Source organism: Nelumbo nucifera, chromosome 8, assembly GCF_055504915.1.
Source record: "Nelumbo nucifera cultivar China Antique chromosome 8, China Antique-T2T, whole genome shotgun sequence".
In the NCBI taxonomy this organism is placed as follows: domain Eukaryota; kingdom Viridiplantae; phylum Streptophyta; class Magnoliopsida; order Proteales; family Nelumbonaceae; genus Nelumbo; species Nelumbo nucifera.
In genome coordinates this window covers 44,213,717-44,227,869 of record NC_142656.1, presented here as the reverse complement: position 1 = coordinate 44,227,869, position 14,153 = coordinate 44,213,717, and the positions used below count along the sequence as shown (strand labels likewise).

At 41.9% G+C, this 14,153-nt stretch overlaps 1 protein-coding gene across 15 annotated transcripts in view; it reads left to right on the top strand.

Annotated features, from left to right (window-relative positions):
- LOC104611385 (CLEC16A-like protein) overlaps window positions 1-14,153 on the top strand; it is a 138,195-nt gene that overhangs the window by 99,638 nt on the left and 24,404 nt on the right. The window lies entirely within an intron of this gene.

The following is a 14,153-nucleotide window of genomic DNA, read 5'->3' as shown; positions in this document are numbered from 1 at the left end:
ATGTCTATCATCCCCTTACTCCAGATATTCAAGTTCAGCAACAGCAAAGGGAGCAACTAGATGTTACAAGATTTTTAGTGGGGCTGAAGTCGGAATATGAACCAGTTAGAGCTCAAATATTGGGGGGCTCTACTCTCCCTACACTTGAGGAAGTATTTTTAACACTTCGTAGAATTTCTTTGGGACAGACAGAGAACCCCACACAGTCTGATAGATCAGCACTTGTGACAGATAGAGGTGGTGGACATAGTACAAGAGGGGGAGGTCATCTCAGAGGGGGCCGTGGCAATTCCATGATTGGTCGGGGTGGCTGTGACTCAGGGGGAGGCCGTGGCAGAGGAAAAAATAACTCTACAAGGAAGTGTACTCATTGTGGTAGGGAAGGACACACAGTGAATTTCTGTTATGACCTACATGGCCCTCCCTCTAAATGGGCTAATCATGCTGTAGTAGGAGAGGTTGCTATTAGTGATAGTAAATTGGCAAACCGAACACCTCCCACATCTACATCTACTTCTGGGAGGGAGATGGTGAGTGTTCCACGTGATGAGTATGAATGGTTCCTTCAAACTACTTCACAGCATACCACTGCCACATATGCCCAATCAAGTATTGCTTGCATGTCATCTAAAACTCCTTCCTGGATTATTGACTCTAGAGCCTCAGATCATATGACTGGGACTCCAGGTGTGTTCTCTTCTCTTTCTGAAACCTCCACATCACAAACTGTTACACTTGCCAATGGGTCGTCATCTCCCATCTGTGGTGTTGGTAATGTTGACATGGCTTCTGTCCCCTTATCATCTGTTTTATATGTACCTAAGTTTCCATTCAATCTTATGTCTGTTAGTAAAATAACCAAAGCTCTTAACTGTTCAGTTACCTTCTTTCCTTCCACTTGTGTTTTTCAGGATCTCAAAACGGGGAAGAAGATTAGTGGGGGGCATGAAGCTGGTGGATTGTATTACCTTGACGGTGGTGGATCTTCAATTGCACTTCAGACTTCCCTTACTCCTCTACAATGGAATTTCCGACTGGGACATCCATCTCTCAAGGTTCTCAAGATGTTGGTTCCATCATCGAGTCGGTTGTCAGTTTTACAATGTGAGTCATGTCAGTTTGGTAAACACCGTCGTGTGTCCTTCAGTCCAAGAGTTGAGAGTCGTATGTTGAGTCATTTTTCTTTGGTTCATTCAGATGTTTGGTGTCTAATCAAAATAGAGTCTTATAATGGGTACAAGTATTTTGTCTCCTTTATTAATGATTGTTCAAGAATGACATGGATTTACTTAATGAAAAAAGAAGTGAATTATTTTCCATTTTTCAAAAATTCCATGCTGAAATACGCACACAATTTGGTGTTCCGATCAAAGTTCTCCGTTCAGATAATGGTCATGAATACTTTCTTACTTCATTTCAACAGTATTTAGAACAGCATGGCATCTTCAGACCTCGTGTGCTTTCACCTCTCAACAAAATGGGGTGGCTGAACGGAAGAATCGTCATCTTCTTGAAATTGCTCGGTCTAAGCTTCACCACATGAATGTTCCTAAATGGTTTTGGAGTGATGTTGTACTCACTGCATGTTTTCTCATTAATCAGATGCCCTCTTTAATTCTTCATGGTTGGTCCCTTTTCTCCATCTTGTTTCCCACTTTATCTCCGTTTCCATAACTCCTCGTGTCTTTGGTTGTGTGTGTGCTTTGTTCATAATTTGAGTCCTGGAATAGACAAGCTAGATGCACGTTCAATTAAATGTATCTTCCTTGGCTACTCTCAGACTCAAAAAGGGTACAAGTGTTATAATCCCATTGCCTGAAAGTGCTATGTCTGCCCTGATGTCACCTTTTCTGAGTTTGTCCCCTTCTTCTCCAGTCATGAAGCACCCTTGTCCTCACCCTTACCTCCTCTTCCTCTTCCTGTCAGTGATTCAGTTCCAGAGACTGTTGTTGGAGTAGACTCATCTCCTCATCCAGTGCAGGTCACCACTGAATGACCACCGATCCGACAAGTGTATACACGTCGAACGACACCGGCCCCTCCTGCTTCTACCTCATCTGCGGATCCTCTCATGCCTCCTATTGCTGAACCTTCAGACCTTGACCTACCCATTGCCTTACGGAAAGGTAAACGTAGTTCTACACTCCATCCTATTTCCAATTTTGTTTCATTATCTCGTCTTTCTACCTCACATCGCCAGTTTGTTTCACTTTTGTCTTCTATTTCCATACCTAATAATGTTCAAGAAGCTCTTAGTTCACCTAGATGGCGGCGGGCAATGGAGGAGGAACTTTCTATTCTTCAACGTACTCAAACGTGGGAACTTACTACTCTCCCACCTGGTAAGCATGTTGTGGGCTGTAAATGGGTGTATATTGTGAAATACTTGCCAGATGGTAGTGTGGAGCGTCTGAAGGCCAGACTTGTTGCTAAAGGTTACTCACAGTTGTATGGTGTGGACTACATGGAGACATTCTTTCCGATGGCTAAAATTGGTTCCGTTCGTGTCCTAATTTCCTTGGCAGTTATGTATGATTGGCCTCTTCTTCAACTTGACATAAAGAATGCCTTCCTCCATGGTGATCTAGTGGAGGAGGTATATATGGAGCAACCACCTGGGTTTGTTACTCAGGGGGAGGGTGGTAAGGTGTGCAAGCTGAAGAAAGCAATTTATGGGTTGAAGCAATCTCCAAGTTTTGGGAAGTTCAGCGAAGTGGTGAGGAGTTTTGGAATGAAGCAATTCCAGGTTGATCACTCAGTGTTCAACTATGACTCAGAAGCTGGGAAGATTTTATTAGTGGTCTATGTGGATGATATTGTCATCACTGGTAGTGATAAATTGGGGATTGGCAAACTAAAGGTATTTCTGCAAAATCATTTTCAAACAAAGGACCTTGGAACATTAAAGTATTTCTTGGGAATAGAGGTTGCCAGGTCAAAACAAGGTGTGAATTTGTGCCAAAGGAAATGTGTCCTTGATCTATTGGAAGAAATAGGACTGTTAGGTGCAAAACCGGCTGAGACCCCTATGGAACCAAATGTTAAGTTGAGCAGTGATACAGGAGAAGTATTTGAAGATCCTGGAAGGTATAGATGACTAGTGGGAAAGCTGAACTATTTGACTATCACGAGACCCGACATCTCCTTTGCAGTCAGTGTGGTGAGCCAATTCATGCAGAACCCTCGTATACCTCACTGGGATGCAGTCCTTAGAATTGTGAGGTATCTGAAAGGAGCTCCAGGCCGTGGGCTATTGTATAAACTAGGAGGAAAACTTGAAGTAGTTGGGTATACAGATGCAGACTAGGCAGGCTCAGTGAGTGACAGAAGATCTACTACAGGCTATTGCACATTTTTGGGAGGAAATCTTGTGACATGGAAGAGTAAAAAGCAGACGGTTGTGGCAAGAAGTAGTGTTGAAGCCGAATATAGGGCCATGGCTCACACTACCTGTGAATTGGGTTTCACATGGATAAACCTATGAGATTGTACTGTGACAACCAAGTTGCACTCCATATCTCATCCAATCCTGTCTTTCATGAGAGAACAAAGCACATAGAGGTTGATTGCCACTTTGTGAGAGAGAAGGTTCTTGCTGGAGAGATAAATACAGAACATGTGGGCTCCAATGACCAGTGGGCAGATTTGTTTACAAAGGCTCTAAGCTCAGGGAAAGTGAACTATCTATGTAACAAGCTGGGATTATATGACATATTCTCCAGCTTGAGGGGGAGTGTTAAGATGTGCCGAATAGGGGTAGTTTAGTCTTCTTTTGTTTGTTAAGTAACTTGCTTATGTGGTAGTGTTATTAGAGTTACTCTGCCCCACACTTAAGTAAGGGCATTTCTATCTTTGTAAACATTATTAGAATCTAATATAGATTAAGGGGGTCGACTGGATGGGTTAACCATCAGATTTTCGACAGACCCTTCTTCTTCTCTTCTTCTTCTTCTTCTTCTTCTTCTTCTTCTTCTTCTTCTTCTTCTTCTTCTCCTCCTCTTCCTGTTCGGACTACTGTAGTAGCAGTCGAAACAAGGAACATCAAGATCCAGGAAAGATGGTTCCAAAGAGGTTAAAACAGCACCTGTTGTCTCATCTGTGATTGGAAGTGTACGAGGCTCATCTGCTGTAAGGGAAACTGCTCATTCCTGGACCTTTGCCTTTGATACACCTTGGGATTGTGGGTAGGACGAGGAGGTAAAGAGATAGGAGTACTAGGACAAGAAGAATGAAGTGACTGGTCCTCCCTTGATTCATTTGGTGAGGACACAGGCTCATCAAGAGACTCAACTGGAACAGGGAGAGGAAGAGGAAACACTTGTGACAAACTCTCCCCCTGTTGACAATGTCCTTCCTGAGAGGACCCATAAAAAGGAGAAAGTTCATCAAAGGTAACATCCATTGAGACATATCGAGTGCCAGTCTTTGGATCAAAACAACAGTAACCCTTTTGTGTGGGGGAATAACCAAGGAAGATGCATTTGTGGGCTTTTGGTTCAAACTTATGTCTCTAGGCACTTGGAATGTGAACATAACAGGTGCAGCCAAACACACGGAGAGGAATCGGGAAGAGATCCTTATCTGGATGAAGAAGACTGAAGGGGGATTTAAACCCTAGAACCCTGGATGGCATACGGTTTATGAGATAGGTAGCAGTGAGAACAGCATCACCCCAAAATCTTGTGGGAACATGTGAGGCAAACAAAAGGCTCCTTGCAACTTCAACAATATGCCTATTTTTTCTTTCAACAACTCCATTCTGTTCAGTGGTTCTAACACAGGAACTTTGATGAATAACTCCCATGTCAAAGAGATACAAGGATAAACTCTTCTCAAAATACTCTTTTGCATTGTTAGATCTGAAAATCTTAATTTTGGTATCAAACTGAGTTAAAACAAATTCATGAAATTGCCTCACAAGTCTTGGAACTTCTTTACGAGATTTCATTAGGTATATCCAAGTGAATCTCGAAAAATCATCAATAAACAGGGTGAAATATCTGTAGCCCCCCATAGAAGATAAGTGGTAAGGCCCCCACACATCAGAGTGCACAATATTAAAAGGAAAAGAGGATCTTTTATTGCTCAAAGGGTAATTGTTTCTACAATGCTTTGATAACTGGCAAGACTCGCAATTAAGACTAGACACGCTGACTCCCTTAAACAACTCAGGAAATAGATGACTTAAAGCAAAAAAAGGCAAATGACCCAAACGATAATGACTCAACATGATTCGACTAACAGACTTTGACAAGGTAGATCCAAAGGCATCATTCTTTGGATGATCAAGGCATTGTCCAGGAGTGTCAAGCAAGTATATTCCATTCGCTTCATGGCCACTCCCAATCACCTTCCGAGACTCCAGATCTTGAAAAACACAATGAGAGGGAAAAAATGTTACATAACATTTCAATGACTTGGTTAAGCTACTTACAGATAACAAATTAGTATTTAATCTAGGTACATGAAGGGTGGAAGATAGGAGTAAGGAGTCCGTAGCCTTGACAGTTTCCTTGCCAAAAATAGAGGCAAGAGAGCCATCGGCTAAGGTGATTTTGTCACGACTAGGAAGCAAATCATATGAAACAAACAAAGTTGAAAGGTTGGTTATGTGATCAGAAGCACCTGAGTCTATGATCCAAGGGGTCTTAGGATTACCTGAGGTAGCTGCATGGTTAGCAGAAGCTCTTATACCTGAGTGAGCAAATGCAGTGGTGGCTGAATTTCCTGAAGGGTTGGATGATGAAGTCACTCCTTCAAGATGGCTGATCATCTTTCCAAACTTTTCATACTCAACTTTCATGGCTGCCAACTATGCACAGGCAGACTCAACTTCAGCATCTATACCCGTGGCTACATTTGCACTCCCTATCTTCCTACTATCATTTTTCTTCTGGAATTGAACAGGAACAAGCCCGGGATGTAATTTCCAGCACTTGTCCTTGGTGTGCTTCGGCTTCTTGAAATATTTATAGACAACCTCCGTCTTTCCAGTGCCACTAGGAGCCCCTATAACTCCTTTGGGTTTAACCCCCATATTTGCAAATGCATTAGTGCCAACTCCTTGAACCTGTACCTGTCTTCTACTTTCTTCACTACTGACTAAGGCATATGCTTGTGATAATGAGACACTTTCCTTGCACAGAATATTTTGTTTTGTGATGTCATATTCAGGGTTTAGCCCAGTTAGGAACTCAAAAACCCTATTCATTTCAACTAATTTCCTATAGGTTTCTACATCATTGGGAGTATCCCATGTCACAGCCTCTATCAGATCAATTTCTTGCCATAGAGATTTCAAGGTTGAGAAATAAGCCGCAAGGGATTTCTCCCCCTGTCTTAGATTCTTCACATCACTCAGTTTATAGGCTCTTGCTACATTCAGTTTCTGGGAGTAGGTTTCTGCAACACTATCCCGAATTTCCTTAGCCGAGTTCATCCAAAGATAATGTTGACTAATCTGTGGCTACATTGAATTCACAAGCCACCCAATCACGGTGTAATTCTCTTGCACCCATTTCTCATAAGAGGGATCATCCTCTGGGGGAGCTTTCTTGCTCCCAGAGATAAACCCCCACTTTCCTCTACTACAAATTTGAATTTTTACGGATTGTGACCAAGCCAAATAGTTGGTTCCATTCAGTTTAACTGTGGTTACAGCCAACAAAGAATCAGTTGGGTTTCCCAAAGTATGTCCATATTCAGTAGTACTCTTGCTCTCAATATCTGAGAAGTCCATTATGTAAAAAACTTCAATTAGGGTTTCGACAAGCCTCCACTAGTGTACTGATTTGATGAGTTGAATTGGCAACAAACGCAGTAATTTACAAACTCAGTTCAGTCCTGACAGCCGTGAGAACCAAGTTCGGTGGCAGCTCTTTCAAGAAGAAGAAGGCCTGATTCAGCCTTCAAGAAACAACCAGCAGACCTCCAAACACTATGTATTATTGGTTCCCAACAATAATTTCCCAAAGAGAGCAAAAATACAGTCCACAATACTTAAGAGGCCTTTTTACAAACACTATGTATGCAGCAGTCAACACCCCACTGTTAACTACTAGGAATCACTTCAAGAGCACTCTGTATAGGTCCAAGAAGTAGCTGAACTGAAGTAGAGACTCGTACTACTGAGTCTAAACAAGTTTCGGCCACTTGGCAGTCCAACAAGATAAGAAAATAACCCAGAAATCTCTGAGTTAAATCAGTTCAGCATCAGCTGAACAGTAGAGCAAATATAGAGGGGTTTCGAGTACTTTAACAGCTCCCCAAATCAGAAAAATAACCCAGCAATAACTGAAGCAACTTACAGTTGTATGAATCTCTGATTTAGGCTTCAAATCAGGCCGAACAATCCTTCTCTCTGATTCTTCCTGGTCACCGAACTATTCTCCAAGTGAATAGAGTCTTGGGTACCCTCCAATGACCTCCAAGAATCAAGTGAATGAGTCTAAACTTCTAGCCCTAGAACACCCTCATGCAGTCGGTTGGACTATAACCACATGAGAGCCACGCCAAGCTCAGGCTTGCTCTGATACCAAGTTGAAAAAAGCCCTAGAAGTATGAGACTGTGCAAGAAAACCAGAAAAACAAACAAGAGAAGATTAGAGAATGAGAGAGAGAGAGAGAGAGAGAGAGAGTTGTGGCAAGGAGGGTTAGAGAATGAGAGGTTCGAACTAAACCTCCCTCTAACATTCTAATACACTTTTATTAAGTTAATCTTTGAGTAATTACAAGAGAGGTCCTTGGTTGGACAAGAAATTACAAAAAAGAGCATAGAAGAGTATGGGCCCAGAATAAGGCCCATTACAGAGAAGAACATAAAGATAACATAGAGTAACAGCCTATGGGCCATTCGACCCATCTTCTCTACAATTTCTTAACTCTGAATTTGAGATCAAAGATTTGGGAGATCTTCGGTATTTTTTGGGCATTGAAGTTGCTAGATCTAAGGATGGTATCTTCACTTCTCAGTGTAAATATGTCCTTGACCTCCTTGCCGAGACTGGTAAACTTGGAGGTAAACCAATCTCCACTCCTATTGATCCCAATCATAAGCTTTCTACTACAGATGGCGACCTTTTATCTAATAAGGGGGTGTTTCAAAGACTGCTTGGGAAGTTGTTATATCTTTGCATGACTCGAGTAGAAATCACTGATTATAGATTTAGTTGAATTTCTTGTGAAAGGAAAAGGGGAGGAAAATAAAGATTTCAGTAGTAGAGAAGAAAAGAGAGGGAGAAAAGAGTAGGAAGTTAACCAGGATTCTTGAATTAACCCTAGCCACCAACCCCTCATTATATTTATACTTAACTTAAGGGATGAGATGTTACAAGGATGCCCTTAGTAGGACGGCTACTAATGTAGCTGAACAGTCACAACTTAAAAACATAAACTTAGTAGGGCAGCTACTCAACACTCCCCCTCAAGTTGGGGGTAAATGTCACACATTCCCAACTTGCGTAGATCATGCTCCAGCTTGTTCTTTGCAACACATTTTGTGAGAACATCCACGAGCTGCAGATCAGAAGCAATGTATGGAAGACAAACTTCTCCAGAAGTTACTCTTTCTCTAATAAAATGTCTATCCACTTCAATGTGCTTAGTTCGGTCATGCTGGACTGGGTTATGGGCAATGTTAATTGTTGCCTGGTTATCACAGTATAACATCATAGGTTCTTCTACCTGTACACCAATTTCTTCTAATAGGGAACGGATCCAGAGAAGTTCTGAAACTCCATGTGCCATGGCCCTATATTCAGCTTCAGCACTTGATCTATCCACCACTATTTGTTTCTTACTCTTCCATGAGACAAGGTTACCCCCAACAAGGGTGCACACTCTTGAAGTTGATCTCCTGTCGTCAAGGCATTTTGCCCAATCTGCATCTGCATAAGCCTCTAGTTTCAACTGTCCATGATCAGTAAACAATATGCCTCTGCTCGGGTGTCCCTTCAGATAAGCGAGAATCCTGTCAATTGCCTCCCAATGCTGGACTCGTGGAGCATGCATGTATTGACTTACTACACTTACTGCATAGGAAATGTCTGGTCTTGTCATACACAAGTATAGCAATCGACCCACAAGTCTCTGATATCTCCCAATGTCCTTTACTGGTTCACCTTCTGATGCATTGATTCTATGGTTCTTATCAATAGAGGTATTGATTGCCTTCGTTCCAGCTTCCCTGTCTCTTGAAGAAGTTCCAAGACATACTTCCTTTGAGAGACAAAAATTTCATGTTTTGATCTTGCAACTTCAATGCCTTGGAAGTATCTCAGTTCTCCAAGATCCTTAATTTCAAATTCTTTATGTAGATTCCTTTTCAGACAATCAATCTCACTTAGGTCATTCCCCGTGACAACAATATCATCCACATAAACAATTAGGACTGACACCAAAGATCCCTTGCGCTTCACAAACAAGGTATGATCGGATTGAGTCTGAGTGTATCCAAAAGCAATCAAGGCCTTTCTGAATCTGTCAAACCATGCTCTGGGAGATTGTTTTAAGCCATAAAGTGACTTCTTAAGCCTGCATACCTTTCCCTTTTCAGTATCACTGTAAAAGCCAACAGGAAGATTCATATACACTTCCTCTTGTAGATCCCCATTTAGGAAAGCATTCTTCACATCAAGTTGAAACAAGGTCCAAGAGTATGAGGCAGCAAGAGAAAGAAGTATCCGAACAGAGGTCATCTTTGCAACCGGTGCAAAGGTCTCCAAGTAATCAACACCATAGGTCTGTGCGTACCTTTTTGCAACAAGTCTTGCCTTATACCTTTCTATACTTCCATCTGCCTTATATTTTACCGTGTAAACCCATCTGCATCCAACTGTTTCTTTGTCTTCTGGTAGATCCACAATGTCCCATGTCTGATTCTTAATCAAAGTTGCCATCACTTCCTGCATAACCGTCTTCCACTCAAGTTTGGAGAGAGCCTCACTAACACCCTTGGGTATACACACTGAGTCAAGGGAGGAAAGAAACACGGTAGGAAGGAGAAAGTCCATTGTAGGATAAGTACTGTGAAATACAATGAGCAATATACTTTCTCTTCCCTTTTCTGAGAGCAATAGGAAGATCAAGGTTATCTGTAACAGGGTTAGTAGAATCAATGGGAACTGAAACAGTAGCGGGACCAAGAGGAATACCTGAATCCATGTCAGCCGAATCTAGAGTCTCCAAGGAATTGATAAGAAGTGATGTGAGTTCTGCTGTAGTGGAATCAACCTCCTTGTGAAGTCTCTGTCGTAAGTAATGCTGAGAAGCAGGACGCAAAGGAGGTGGTAAGGTAGGTGACACAAGATGGTCAAGCACAGGAGTAGACACAGGATGGTCAAACACAAGAGTAGACACAGGGACTGGAATTGGAAGAGGAATAGACTACTGACTCACTTCCCCAAAACACTCCCCCTAAGAAGAATTCTTTGAAAAGAAGTATGTGGATTCAAAAAACGTGACATCCATGGTAACATACCGGCTCCCAGAGACTAAATCATAGTAGCAGTACCCTTTCTGATTTTCTGCATATCCAAGGAAGACACACTTCTTTGCCTTGGGATCAAGCTTTGAGCGGTGAGGACCAAGGACATGTGCAAAGCAGACACACCCAAACACCCTGAGAGAAATATGAAACATCTCCCCCTCAGGAAAAAGGAGACTGAATGGGGTGTTGAATCCAAGTATACGAGAGGGCACCCTGTTAATCAGATATACTACTGTGAGAACTACATCACCCCAAAACCGAACTGGAACTGTAGATGTGCTCATCATGCTTCTTGCAATCTCAACAATGTGTTTGTTCTTCCTTTCTGCAACACCATTCTGCTGTGGACTGTAGGGACAATTGCTCTGATGGACAACACCATATTCTAACTGATATGAAGCAAGGTGTTTTTCAAAATATTCCCTGGCATTGTCTGATCTGAACACCTTTATTCTTGTTCCAAACTGTGTTAGCACCATCTGATGAAATTGCCTCACCAAGGATGGTACTTCATCGCAGGATCTCATTAGGTAAATCCAAGAGTATCGTGAAAAATCATCCACAAATAAGAGAATATCGATAGCCTCCCATAGAAGGAACATGGTAAGGTCCCCACACATCCGAATGAATAACATCAAAAGAAAAATAACATCTTTTATTACTAGGTTTAAATGAATGTCTACAATGCTTTCCAAGTTGACAACCTTCACACTCTAGACTTGACAAACTAATAGACTCAAAAAAGTTTTGGAAACAAAAGACTCAAAGAAGAAAAAGTTAAATGGCCCAAACGGTTATGCCAAAGCATAATTTGACCCACAGACCCTGACTCACTATCCCTGCTGACATGATGACTCTGATGAAGAGGAAGAACATCCAGGAGGTAGATCCCATTCACTTCATGACCACTCCCAATCGTCTTCTTTGAATCCAGATCCTGCAAAATACAATGACTAGGAGAAAAAATTACTGAGCAGTTCAGGTTCTTAATCAAACTACTAACAGATAACAAATTAGTGCTCAATCTAGGAACATGAAGGACTGAGGATAGAGAAGTAGAATCACTAATCTTGACAGATCCCTTCCCAGCCATAGGAACATGGGATCCATCAGCTGTGGAGACCCTATCTCTGCCAGAATAGAGTTGGTAAGAAGAAAAAATAGTAGAGCTATGGGTCATGTGCTCTGAGGCTCCAGAATCTATAATGCAAGGAGGTGCCTCCTTACCTGAAGTAGAAACATAATTTGCAGTGACGTGTGAACTACCTGTGTGAGCAAAGGCAGTAGAGTGGACTCCACCAGTGCCACCTGTACCTTGTTGTCCGCTTGCTGCTGAACTGGAACTGGTTGTATCCCGTTGGTTCAAAAGTTGCCCATACCTCTCAAGTTCGGCCCTTACTGCAGCAGCTGCAACAGACTCCAAAGCAGCTGTAGTAGGAGGGGCCGGAATGTCACCAGTAACTGCCATGTGTGCATTTCCCTTCTTATTTTTCAGTCTAGTTGGCACAAGATGTAGGTGAAGCTTCTAGCAAGTATCTCTTGTGTGTTTAGTCTACTGCTCTCCTCCCCTGACACAAAGGCATATGCCTGGGAGAGAGTAACACTGTCCTTGGAAAGAAGATGTTGTCTTGCAATATCATACTCAGGATTAAGGCCAGCAAAAATTCTAACACCCTATACTTCTCTAGATGTTTCTGATAGGTAGTTGCATCCTTAGTGGATTCCCAAGAAAATGTCTCTAAATGGTCAATCTCCTGCCACAGGATTTTAAGGGCTGAAAAATAGGCTGCAACAGGTCTATCTCCATGCCTTGTAGAAATAATCTGATTTCTCAACTGATAAGCCCTAGCAACATTCTCCCTCTGTGAATAGGTTTCTACAACCCCATCCCATATTTCCTTAGCTGTATTTGCCCATAAAAAATTTTTACCTATATGGGGCAACATGGAATTACACAACCAAGTCATCACCTTATAATTTTCCCGTACCCATCGGGAGTTGCTAGTTTCGGGTTTCACTTCCTCACCAGTGATATACCCTAATTTTCCACGAGCACCAATGTTCATCTTTGCAGATTGTGACCATTCTAAGTAATTGGTACCATCCAACCTAACTATAGTGATGGTTCTAGTCCCGAAAAGGTCTCCAACACCTCCTCCCATTAGTCCCATTTCACTCCCATGCTTATTTTCAACTCCGTAACCCTCCATGCTTCTCAAAAAATGTAAAGAAAATAACTAAAATATGTAACAAGATCAAATGAAACACTTTTGGAACCAACAACACCTTTCTGGTGTCCTAGGCTGTCTTCCCACAAAAGATTCCTTTTCTGTGGGACGGGAGAAGAGAGAGAAGAGGCAGTCGCTCTCTCTAGAAGCCTCCAAATCAGGTAGGACTTGAACTGCCCCTTACAGAAAACTCCAAGGAACCCTAAAAAATTAGGGCGCCACTTCCTAGGTCAAAATTGAAGAGTCTAACAAAAACAGGACTTTTCCCCTTTCTCCAGTTTTTCCTGATTTTGATGAGAAACCCTAGACTAGTTACAGGGCACACAGATCCACCAAAAAATCCAAAAACAGGGCTTACCTGAGAACTTCGACCAGCCTCTTAAATCACCATGCAGTCGGTTGATCTAGGGCTGCATGAGGAAACAACTCAAGGAACCTTTGGCCTGCTCTGATACCAAGTAGAAATCATTGATTGTAGATTTAGTTGAATTTCTTGTGAAAGGAAAAGGGAAGGAAGATAAAGATTTCAGTAGTAGAGAAGAAAAGAGAGGGAGAAAAGAGTAGGAAGTCAACCAGGATTCTTGAATTAACCCTAGCCCCCCTCATTATATTTATACTTAACTTAAAGGATGAGATATTACAAGGATGCCCTTAGTAGGGCGGCTACTAATGTAGCTGAACAATCACAACTTAAAAACATAAACTAATGGGCCTAAAGCCCAACAACTTCCTAACTAAATAGCTTAAAATAAGAATAAAAAACAACTAGGCCCAACAAAACAACTCGGCCAGAAATTTCCTATGTAGTAAGTGTTATTAGTCAATTTATGCATTCTCCCAGAGATACTCATTTAGCTACTATAGAAAGGGTTCTGTGTTACTTGAAAGGTACTCCAGGGAAAGGTATTCTATTTGCCAAACATGGACACATGAAGCTGGAAGCTTTCACTGATGCTGATTGGGTAGGATGTATTGATGATAGGAGGAGTAAGAAACAGTTTGTAGTTGCTAGATCCTCAGCTGAAGCAGAATGCAGTGCAATGGCACATGGTGTGTCAGAATTACTGTGGCTACGATCCATTTTAGAAGAATCGGGGGTTGACTACGAAAAGCCAATGATGCTCTACTGTGACAACCAAGCAGCTATCAATATTGCACAAAATCCTGTTCAACATGACATCAGACGAAGTTTGTTTGCCATTCATCACATCAGACGAACAATTGGTTGATATCTTGACCAAGGGAGTTCCGAGAGGGAAAGTGACACACTATATAAGCAAGCTGGGCATGATTGACATCTATGCTCAGCTTGAGGAGGAGTGTAAAGAGACTGGGCCAAATGGGTCCTAGTATCTTCTCTTGTAATATCTTTTCTTTTTCTTGTTAGCTAATGGGCCTCTCTTAATGGGTCTGTTATTCCTTTTTGTTTGATCTCTTTA